Raw genomic sequence first — 12554 nt, 5'->3', positions numbered from 1 at the left:
TGTTTAACCCGTTACACACATCAACAAAACAACATCAAATGAAACATTAATGTACATATTCTATTGCATACATACATCGAACCATAGACCTGTCTTTTGATTAATGTACATATTCTATTGTATCCGTATATTTATTTATTTTTGTACGGATAAAAGAATTATGTACATTGTCAATTGATTGTCCAGTATGGACAGTTTAAAAATGTGAGTAATTCTATAGGTCATTACAATAATCAAATGGTATGCTGAGGGTTCGAAAAAAATTTCGGACGGTATTTTTTTTTGTTCTCCCTATACGGGAGAACTAAGAAAAAATACTGTCGAAATTTTTTTCGGCTCTTGTTGCATATCATTTGATTACTGTAATTGACCTATAGAATTAATGCATTTTCTGAATGGGATAGGACCTTCTTTACCTATTAGTTGATGATAGCAAGCATTTACTATGTAAACCATATCATATCTAGATGTATTTTTGAGTCTTCAAGTTATATAATGAACTACAATAGCTGTTATTTTTTTAATTTTATGAAATGACTGATATTTTTTACTCATTGCATTAATATAGATTGTATAATTTTTTTATTTTTAGATAAGTTGCAAGTTCGATCATTTTTATCCTACAATGGACAAAAGTTGGATAAATTAAACCAAGAAATAGTAAAAAATATTTAGATGGAGTTCATGACTCATTAAATTTGGTATGGAGAAAAATAGTTTGAATGAAAAGATTTTATGTCTATGTCGGAAATGTGTAAATAGTTCTCTTTAGATTCATAAATTGTTGAAGAACATTTAGTATGGAATAGTTTTTTAAGAGGTTATACGACTGAATTTTTCATGGAGAATCTATGTTGCCATCATCATGTAACTAACCCCTAACTCATTTTGGATCCACTAGCCTACAAGATAATTCTGCAAGAGATGATGATATAAGGGGTTTGATCACAGATGCTTTTGGACTTGGTGTTCAAAATTTAGGAGAATCCAGTAGTATACAAGAAACAGTTGGATGTTTGATGGATGTACGCATACGGAACGTATGCATGTTGAGGAGCTTATACATACATCTAATGATGAGACAGCTCGTTATCACACCTTAATGAAAATGCAGATGAAGAATTATATTCGATTGTATAAAATTTTTTAAGATTTCTTTTTCTTGTACATTTATTCCATTTAAAATATTTGAATGGATGGTCTGGAAAGAGTTTTACCATGCTGCTCAAGTTATTAAAGGATGCATTTTCAGAAAGCACTCGTTTACCACCATCGTATTATGAAACCAAGAAAGTAGTAAAGGAATTGGATCTTGGATACGAAAAGATTTATAGTTGTCCGAAAGATTGTATGTTATATCGGGGTGAAAATGCTAATCAAGAGTCATGCAATGTATGTGGATCTTCAAGATGGATAACACAAAAAGAAGATCGAGACGATGTACTGAATGAATTGGATGCAATGCGGAGTAAAAAGAAACCGCGAAGGTATTGCGTTACTTTCCTCTTATACCTAGATTGAAAAGATTTATGCATCATCAAAAATAGCTTCATCAATGAGATGGCATGATGAAGGATGTACAAAGGATGGAATGTTGAGACATCCAGCAGATAGTCTTCAATGGAAAGTATTTGATGATAGGCATCCTGATTTTGCCTCTGATGTTCGCAGTGTTAGGTTTGGCTTAGCTTTTGATGGCTTCAATCTATTTCGGACCCTGAGTTCTACCTACAGCACTTGGCCAGTCATTTTGATACCTTACAATTTGCCACCGTGGATGTGCATGAAACAATCATCACTTATCTTGTCAATGGTTATTCTAGGAGATAAGGTCCAGGCAATATATTGATATTTTCCTACAGCTTTAATAGAGGAATTGAAACAGTTGTGGGAGGGTATTGATGCATTTGATGCTTCCAACGGTCAAACATTTAAACTACGGACAGCTTTGTTATGGACTATTAATGATTTTCCAGCATATGCCAATTTATCTGGCTGGAGTACAAAGGGACGGATCGCATGTCCTTGTTGTGGAGATTCAACACATTCAATTTGGTTAAAACATGGAGGTAAATTTTGTTACATGGGACATCGTCGATGGTTGGAAGCAAATCATCTTTTCGATTTCAGAAAGATTTTTTGATGGTACTATAGAATTGGGATGTGCCCTATTCCACCTTCTGAACTGATGTTCATAGACAAATGGATGGCATCAATTACACTATAGTAAGCACTCAAAGTCCTCTAAAAAAAGAGGAAGGGATGATGTTGAAAGCTCAATGCACGAAGGGTTACCAGAGGAAGTCAGTATCAGTACTATAGATGCAGAGGTGTTTCAAGATCCAGACAATTATTTCGAAGATGAAAATGAGGAAGACACACAGATAGCATCTACACAACAGCCCAGTAAATATTTATGAAAAAATGAAGTATCTTTTTTGACTTACCTTATTGGAAACATAATCTTATTCGGCACAATCTTGATGTCATGCATATAGAGAAGAATGTTTGTGATAATTTACTTGGAACATTTTTAAACCTTGATGGAAAGAGCAAAGATAAATGAAGGTGCGTCTTGATTTAAAAGAAATGGGTATCTGACAGGAGCTTCATCCTAAAATGCTTGCTAATGATAGAATTTATGTGCTCCTGCATGTTACACAATGTCTGCTCGAGAAAAGATAATTTTTTGGGAGTTTTGAAAAGTATCAAGGTACCTGATGGATATGCATAAATATTTCACGATGTGTCATCTAAAGGACAAAACTTTCAAATCTTAAAAGTCATGATGGTCACATATTGATGCAAGATATCTTTCCAATAGCTTTAAGATCGTCATTGCCGAAACAAGTTGTTGCAATTGTACTTCGATTATCATCATTCTTTAAGCATTATGTTCAAAAGTTATTGATCTCGAAAACTTGATCAGTTAGAATCGATATTGCAATTACACTTTGCCAGATGAAAAAGATTTTTCTTCTGGATTTTTCACTATTATGGTACATCTGCTCATTCACCTAGCTTCAGAAGTTAAAGTTGGTGGACCGGTACATTATAGATGGATGTATCCTATTGAGAGGTATTATTGCAAACTTAAATCTTTTGATAATTTTATTAGAAACAACAGCATACTGATATTTTAATAAATATTTAATTCTTAAGGTATCTTGTGCGTCTTAAAGATTATGTGCGAAATAGAGCCTATCCCGAGGGCTCGATTGCTGAAGGATATATTGCGGATGAATGTTTGACATTTTGTTCAAGATATCTTCAAGGTGTAGAGACTATTTTTAGTCGACCTCAATGGCATAATGACTTTGTGGAGAATGCAGAACTGTATAAGTTCTCAACTGCTGAAAAATTCTTGGAAGAGCTGAAAGTATTGTACTTGATCAAAAATCTTAGCACAAGCACATCGTTATGTGTTACTTCATAGTGACATAATATCTGACCATCGCAGGTTAGTATATTTAAGGCATGACATCAAGATTTAAATTTTATATTAATATAATATTCTAAATGATATATTTATATTTTATGCAGTGAATTTTTAATTTATCAGAGACGACCAATCATAACATTCTCCTAATGCAAGGATTGAACAGCGATGGTTGGTCGAGTTATTTCCTATGTGGCTTTCGAATCAGGTGTGATTTATATTTAATTGTGGGATACATTAATTTTTGATATATATTTAATATCAGATAACTCAACAGCACTTCATATCATTTTTTTTAGGTATCAAAGATGATGGAGAGAAATAATTCAGATGAACTAATAGCTCTTGCTCGAGGACCTAACAAGATTGTGAATAGATATAACGGTTTCATAATTAATGCTTTAAATTTCATACTAGAGAACGGGAGAAATTTAGAAAAACACAGAATAGCGGTGTTATGGTGGAAGCGGATGGAAAATCTATTATGGTGCACTTAAAGATATCTATGAGTTGGATTATTATGAAAAATTTAAAGTAGTATTGTTTAGATGTGATTGGGTAGACATAAACTCACCAAGAGGTTTGAAACAAGATCAAATGGATTTACACTTGTAAATTTTTCAAGGTTGATACACACTGGTGTGTTATTGAAGGATGATCCATTCATTTTTTCATCTCAAGCTCGTCAAGTATTTTATGTACAAGACGCAAAAGATAAAGATTGATTTACTGTCATCAAAACAAAACCTAGAGACTTATATGATATGAAAAATCAAGTGGAGGATGATGACGATGACACTTATACACAATGTATGCCCTACAATTTTGTGCCAGCTGATGATTTAAATGCTACGACGACGTTGGTTAGGACAGAATTTAAAGGAAACACTACTGCTTGATTGTTACTGGTAATAATTATTTATGATGTATATAATTTACATTAATTATTGTGTTATTTTACTCCATATATTAACTGATTCTACCTTTTATTTATATAAATGCTAGGTGACATCATGCGTCGCAAGGGACGATATGCTGGTGTGCAGTTTCAGTTTTCACAGACAGAGGCCGGTACGTCTTCTTCAGCACAAGCAGTCTGAGGCCAGTTCAGCTGCACAGCATTTCGAGCCCTGTCCTTCTTCATCATCAGCACAGCACGATCCTCCTGTTCATCAGCCAGATGATGAGATACATGTGCAGGGTATATATTGTCTTTCATGTAATTTATTTTTATTTTATTTTATGTATATTTATGATATATTACTTTTATGTATTTTTTGCAGACGGATCCGGGAGAGTACGCCCCAGACGCGGACCCACAGTAGTACGAGATGTGTGCAGATGCGTGAGGGCGAGAGAATTATTGTGGAGTGCAATCAGCTAGGTCAGCCAATTAAGAAAGCTGCCTGCTTATTGACTTTATTTTTGGGGACTGTTGCTCGGAGGCCTCAGCTATGTCCGTTGGGCTATGCAAAATGGAATGACATGCTTCCAACGTACAAAGTTGAGCTCCTCCGAGTTATAGAGGTAATGAATTGATGTTCATACTGTATATTAATTGTTAATCACTTATATAATTTATTTCATTTAACTTTTTTTTTATAGAGCAAGTTTGTTCTCCCTCCATCCACTCATGATTTTGTAATGAAGTCTCTCAACCGCAAATGGAAAGAATATAGAGCACAATTGAAGAGGGACTATATGAGACAGGGTATGACAGAGGAGGAGGTTGCTAGAATTGTCCTCCTGATGTACCCCTCATCAGTGGATGGAGTTGGTTCATTATTGGTTCTCCGAGAGGGCACAGGTATATTATCTGCTCATTATCTTTTCTTTTAAATATTTTATAAAAATATTGATTTATATTGTATATTATATATTATACATATAACAAGTTCTTTACTTTATTTTACAGACTTATTCTGCTATTGGTAGAGCTGCACGAGCAGCTCAGTCTGTTCCTCATACATCGGGTCGAAGAGTTATGCACGACTCCGACAGGAGTTTGTATGTTCCTTAAACTTTCATAATTAACTTTTAATTTTTATATTAAAATATTTATATAACTAATATCATTATGTATCGTGGACCATGTCTGTATCATGATACTCATATATTTTTTTAAATTATTATAACTGTTTGCTTAAAATTAAAATTATTTGTGTAGGTGGATGAGCATGGGAGGGAACCCGGTAAAGTGGAAGTTTTACTGGATGACTCATACTCATCAGGAATGGTACTTTTGTTCGAGATGAGTCGGAGATTTATATGTACGGTATTATTAATATTCTATTTTTACAATAATTTTAATTTAATTTTGTTAGCTATTAATGTATAACTCTTATTTTCAAAATAAATACAGGAGAGGGCTACATCTCTCATTGCGGAGCGTGACGATGAGTCCGCAGCATCTACGCAGCAGAGCCGTATCGAGGCCGAGGTTTCACAGAGTTGATGAACCAGAGCGCTAGGTCGAGTGAGGGGTTATGGAGTAGGAGTCACCCCCACTCAGTTATCTGAGGTTAGTAGATATACGCAGCATGCTGCAGCAGATGCTCAGGATTAACGCGTCCGCAGACTCGAGCAGAGATACAGGAGATTAGACAAGTCGTGCCACTGAGATGGAGGAGATCGACAGAGCCGTGCCGAGATGCAGGCCATGAGGGGACAGATTGATCGGCTTACATCTTTATTAGAGATGTATGGCCCATCTCAGGTAAACACATATTATTAAATATATATTTTTATATTAATTTAATGATCTATATATTTTTATTTATAGATATGCAAATCATGCTTTTGATATGTTTCTTGTAGGCTCCTGGCACATCAAGCACCCGTTGAGACAGCGGCACGTCACGTGGAGACAGCGACGACCATCCGCTGCAGATTGATATTATTTTATTTTTATTGTATTCTTATATTTATTTATATTATTCTTGATTGTAATGGACGATTAGTACTTTATTTTTATTTATATAAAATAATATCTTTTGGTTTGGTTAAATTTGCTATTGAAGTTTGCTTTTGGTGTGAATGGTGGTGATTGTACAGGTTTATGTTTGAATAATTGATATAATTTTGTATAGAATGTATGTATTTTTTTTTTGTATATAAAACTGTATATTTTTTTTTCATTTAAAAAATTTAACGACGCTTATAAGCATCGTTAATACACTGTTTAACGATGCTTATAAGCGTCGCTAATGACTTAATTGCCGACCTTCGAAAAGCACTTGGTAGAGTGGAAGACGCGTTGTCATTAACGATGCTAAAAAGTACGTTAAAATTTAATTTTACGATATTTTAAAGCGTCGTTAGAAAATATTGCGATGCTTTTAAAAACGTCGGCGCTTTTCGTCTCCACTCTTACATAGGCGACGCTTTCGCGACGCTTTTTGAAGCGCGTAAAGCTTATTGATGACGCTTATTAGCGTCGTAAAATACCTTTTATAGCGTCATCTTTTACCATTTTCACTGTAGTGATACACGCCTAGATGCACTCTGGACACATTTAACCAATTAATAATCAATTAACAGTGAAATTTTTATTCAGAAAAATGATTATCTTTGTAAAGCTCATTTATGTCTCTTTATCATCCATACCTATGGAACTACTACTTTACAGTATGTTCTCAACTAACAATCAATGCAACTCAGACCCAACCTTGACATCCTTCCACTCCATTTGAACAAGCAATCAGTTAACTCATCAACCAAGATTTCTCTCATTGAAGTGATAGCTAATGGTTTTACATCAAACCTCCATGGTATAGTGCCAATTCCAAGGTAATTAACTTCTGTTGCGGCCAATTCTCCCGTCGCTCGATCGCGAGGTCGCGCACCTGTAAGAGAAATCCTCACAAATCGAAGATGCCTCCGATGGGAACCTCCGACGGTCAAGTCAGAGAGGAGACTAAGCAACAGTGAAAAATCAGAGGCTCAGCTCGAGAGGGCTAGAGAAAGCTGGGGAGCTGGAGGGAGCGTCAGAGAGCTTACCAAGATTGTTGCCTTACCTCCTTTTATAGTAGAATGCGGCGTGGTCCCGCCATTAATGGTGCAAACAACTGAAGAGTTGTCAAATCGTCGGGGCTGTCAAATCACCGTGGACTATCAAATCGCCGCGGGTTATCAGAATCAACCCATGTCTTTGGCAGGACAATGCTCCAAGACGGTCACACAGCACGTCCTTGACAGGACAGCAGCCCATAGCGGTCGTACGGTATTTGGGAGGGCTGGCCGACCATACGTCGGTATTCGGCTACCGAGACGTCGGGTGATGACCCAGGGGCACCGTCGGCTGGTCTGGTGCCTTGTTTAAGTCGGACGACAGCTGCCACCCCCGACAGTGAGTCGGTGATTTGAGCTCGGACGCTTAGCCGGTCGGGAACAGTATGGGTCCGCTCGGCCGACACACTTTCGGTCGGATATTGTTGGCAGCTATTGTCGGCAGTCGTCAGTCGGTCCGGTCGGTAAAGTCGGGCGTCGGTCGGACAGGTCCGAGGGTGATCGGTGTAGAGGGTCGGTCGATAGAGTCGGAATCGGTCGGACAGGTCCGAGGGTGAGTCGGCGTAGAGGAGTCGGTCGGTATATCCCAACAACTTCCAAGCAGTAAGGAGCCTAACCATGAAACCTAGAAGGCCACCATGTAAGAAAAAACCTAACTACACCCCCCCCCCCCCTCACAAACTCTAAGTTTGATAAATTCTATAGATTTTAGTTTAAAAATGTATAGATAACATGACCAATTCCACCTTCCGCTGACTTAGTATTTGTTGTATAATCAAGGGTTTAAATAGAACTCCTTTATCTTTGAAACTTCTTTAGACACTTTGCATCCACCCTCTAGTAATTCATAACATATTAATATACTTCCTTACAGAAACAGAAAAATGCAAAATGCATATTCTTCGTACTCATTTATCTTCTAACCAACTGCTGAAACAAGGAAACAAACTTGAGTATCAGCCCTCCTTCCCATATTCTAAGAAATTTTTTTCAGACTCTATTCGGTTGCCCTATTTCAATCTCCACATTTCCTTGTTCGAAATATAAACAAACAGCTTATGGCTAAAGGATGTTACGTTCACTCGTTCAAAGCAAACCTAGCTCATACTTAAACACTCAAAAACCCCGTTGCAGAAGAAGAACGCAAATAACCTATTTACCTATTCAGCTACAATCAGAAGCATCTCCTAAAACAGGTACTCAAATCCGTAGTGTTTCTCCAAAAAAAATACTGTTAGCATCTATCTGTCAGCGAATATTAATCAGACAAAACCCACTGTCCAGAATAGCAAAGCATGTTCATCAGCCATAGCATGCGGTATATCGACAAACAGCACAGAGGCAGAACCACCATATATTACGGTTAAAATTATAGAAATCTAAGAAAAGGAGAAAGAATTCACTGACATTTTTTTTAATGCCAATGGGTGAGAATTTCTGAAGTTATTACTGTAACTGCTAGTTGACACCTGAAGGGAGAGGAAAGGCAACTGGAATTGACCGGCTTGGGACCAAAGAAAGAGATCCAAGCTAGTGTCAGACTGTCAGTTCGAACTACGTTTGATATTGGCTATTGATTATTTATCCGATGGCTATGATTTCCATGATAACAAAACCCTACCGGCCCCATCAGATTAACGGTGCCGATTCGATATAACTGCATCGGATGCTGCATAGAAGGAATAGAAGAGAGTAAAGTTGAAAAACTAGCCGTTGCTACTCGTCCCCACTCGGCGCCCTCCTCCAAACGGTCGAATTCCCATCCCCTCAAGCTTCAAATAAGACCGCTGCCCATCCCTTTCCCCTCACAGCACTACTCTCTCTTCCTTCTCTCCCAGCCTTCTCTCACTAATCTCCTCCCAGAGCCGAGACATTTTTTCTCCCCCAAAGAAGAGATCTCTCCACCCTGTTCCTCTCCCATTCCTCTGAAACCATCTCCTGGGTTCGAATCAGCCATGGGGCTCTCCGTCACGGCCTCGCTGTCCGACGTGTCCTCGCCCACTACCGCACCCACAAGGTCTTCCTCCTCTGCAACTACGTCCTCCTTGGTGCGTCCTCGAGCTGCATCTTCCTCACCCTCTCCCTCCGCCTCCTCCCCTCGGCCTGCGGCCTCCTCCTCATCCTCCTCCATGCCTTCACCATAGTCGGTGCCATCTCCGGCTGCGCCGCCGCCTCGACTGCGAGCACCTCCAGCAAGTGGTACGGCGCTCACATGGTGGCGACTGTCCTGACGGCCATCTTCCAGGGGTCAGTGGCCGTGCTCGTGTTCTCCAGGACGTCGAGCTTCCTCCTGGATGGGTTGAAGTCCTACGTGAGGGAGGATGATGGGGTGGTGATACTGAGGATGGTTGGGGGACTTGGAGTGGTGATCTTTTGCTTGGAGTGGGTGGTTCTGGCATTGGCCTTTGTGTTGAGGTACTATGCCTACGTTGATGGGGAGGGTGGCGGCAATGCCATGAAGAGGAGCGCCAAGGTGCAGCAGGGGGAGGACATGAGCAACTGGCCATGGCCCTTCCAGGTCTAATGGACAGAGAAGGAAAAAGGAGGTGCTCTGTTTTGGCTTCGGATGAGAAGTTAAGGAGTTTATTAACTAGATATATTTGTTTTGTTTGGGTGGTGGTGTTCTAGCGTACACTGTGGACACAGGATTTTATCATTTTACTTGGCCTTCACTAAGTAATTATTTTATTGTAATTTTTATATTATTTGTCCTAAAGTTTGTGATTTTTTACATAAAGCTTATGCATTCGTGGATTTATTTTTCTTGGAGTTCTTTCTGGCTCAGTAATTCTTTTCCCTTGGGAAATTAGAAGATCTCACAAAGAACAGAGGTGGTGATGGAGGGAAGCAGCTAACTCTTTACACTCCTTCAATTTGGAGACGATTCACACTTTGCTGTGATCTTAAGTGATTGGATGCCATGGAAACAAGTTTAGAAAATAATTAGGAGGAACATGGGGAGTTGGGTAGGACTAAAACTTGGAGGGACTCACCCAAGCTTTCTCAAAAGTCGGCATTAAAGTTCATGGAGAGGACAATTTCATATTATGAGGAACAACTGCATAAGCTAAGCTTCTCCTAGTATGAGGTTCACTTCTTGGGCGCAACCAAAAGCTAGTTATAGCCTTCCAGAAAAGCAGTCAGAGGAGAATAGAGACTACTTTTAAATTTTGAATGTAAAGTAACTTCATCTTAGAGTATCTTTGTTGCGCAGGAGGACAGGAGCTGCATCTTTCACCTGAAAGAAGGATTCGCCTTCCTTTGTGCAAATCCACCATTGAATCACACAATGATCGCTTCGAGATCCATGCAGCAGGTGAGATGGGTTAGGAGTGCTTTGATATCTGTGCAGGATGCGATCTAATGGTCAATGCCGTGAAGAAGATCAATCACTCTTTGGCATCTCAGATACAACCAAAACGCTGCACAAGATGAGTTCTTAGGCTTATTAAGATTTTGCCCTAAGCCAGCTTGCTGAGCCAGGAAGGCCCATGCACAAATCAATTCCGGTTGCTGATCTGCAACTTAGCAAATTAATCTTAACAATTAACAGACAAGTTCTATTCCCAGTGCACCGTACGTGTCTTGGGAGGTATGCTTCTTAATAATGAATTTTTTGTATAAAGAGGGCGGTAATTTGCAATTAGTGTGAATTCAAAACACATTTTAATTATATGGAAAATGGGTTAGTTTTTTTTTTCCCCCACTTTTCGCCGCTAAGCCGATGAAAGTTCACTCGAAAGGTAGGTTTTAACAAATCAAAAAGAAAAAAATGATGACTTACCCCTATATTTGAAAGTAGAATTCTGAGGTTTTGTGCATGGTTCTTGAGCACCCGTGCATGAAGAAATGCTGTGACATTTTCTCCATGATAAATGCTTCACAGCACTACTCCCATTCTTGCTCCAGTCCTTGAATGTGATGATTAGTAGGCTAGTACATGAGGCTTGCTTGTCGTCTACGTGATTCTGGCGTCCTACACCAATCACCAATTACACGAAAAAATATCCGCTGCAATGGTGATACCATGTTATATGTATCACAAATCAATAGAAATCCGATATTTTATCGATTCTAATGTATTTTATTGATTCCCGTAAATGATACCCACGCTACCCTCTTGTATTTCACTGATCCCCGAATATTTTCTCCAATTACACTAGGCGTCCGGTGCTCTTAGCTGGGAGTGGAGTGGTGCTTGGAAGCAACGCTATTTTTCCACCGGGTGCTTTGTAGATTCTTCCACCTTTTCTCCAGTTAGGTCAACCTTTGTGTAAAAAGGGATACAGAAGGAGTGCACTAGCTAAGAGTGTAGGAGGGCATTTATTAGATGGAGGATCACAATTATCAATATTTCAGCCAATGATCCAATCATAGCTATCATGGACAGTGAGGAAAATTCTTAAATGAATCCAAATAGAAGCTGTTTGTTTGCTTATAATCCAAAGAATTGCAATAACAGATGATTAATACTACAAATGCTATTATAGCTATTCGATTATTTGATGTAGAAAGAGATATGTTTATGTTATAATTGAGCTAGTAATATTATCTCTTCAGAAATAAACTATTTGAAATTTCTATTATAATATAATACCTATCATGTTATTTTGTAATTATGATTAAAAAATATTATTGCTATTAAACTATCATTGGATTAGTATGACAATAATTGCTGTATTATTCATATCAATATAGAATAAAATGATAATATAATTGGATATGTTGATATAATCAAATATAGAATCTACATTATAATAACAAATAGGTGTTATATATTATATTTATTATTATTACAAGGACTCTATGAAGAAGGAGAAAGGGAGTGGCAAGAGGATTCATTTGAAAGGGCTTTCTCAAACACAGAATCTAGTAATTGGAACTATGTCCAATTTTAGCTAGAGTTTCAATTATAAGTTTTTTGAGGCAATTTTTCTATGACAAGTTTTACATCTTTCTGCATTATTAAACTATAGCCAACAGTTGCAATTGCAAGCATCCAAACGTTGTTTTTGTGCACATGTAATTTAACTGCATCAACTACAACTGCATCCTACCAATTAGAGGTGCAATCGAGCTGAGTCGAGACAAGTAGCCAAAAATCTAA

General features: G+C 38.1%; 1 pseudogene; it reads left to right on the top strand.

Moving 5' to 3' along the window:
- Nucleotides 1–9387: 9387 nt before the first annotated feature.
- On the top strand, nt 9388–10216 carry LOC140851597 (uncharacterized; annotated as a pseudogene).
- Nucleotides 10217–12554: the final 2338 nt, after the last annotated feature.

The sequence above is a fragment of the Elaeis guineensis genome, chromosome 9 (genome assembly GCF_000442705.2).
Source record: "Elaeis guineensis isolate ETL-2024a chromosome 9, EG11, whole genome shotgun sequence".
NCBI lineage: Eukaryota > Viridiplantae > Streptophyta > Magnoliopsida > Arecales > Arecaceae > Elaeis > Elaeis guineensis.
Note: the sequence above shows the minus strand (reverse complement) of the source record. Positions and strands in the feature narration are given on the sequence as shown.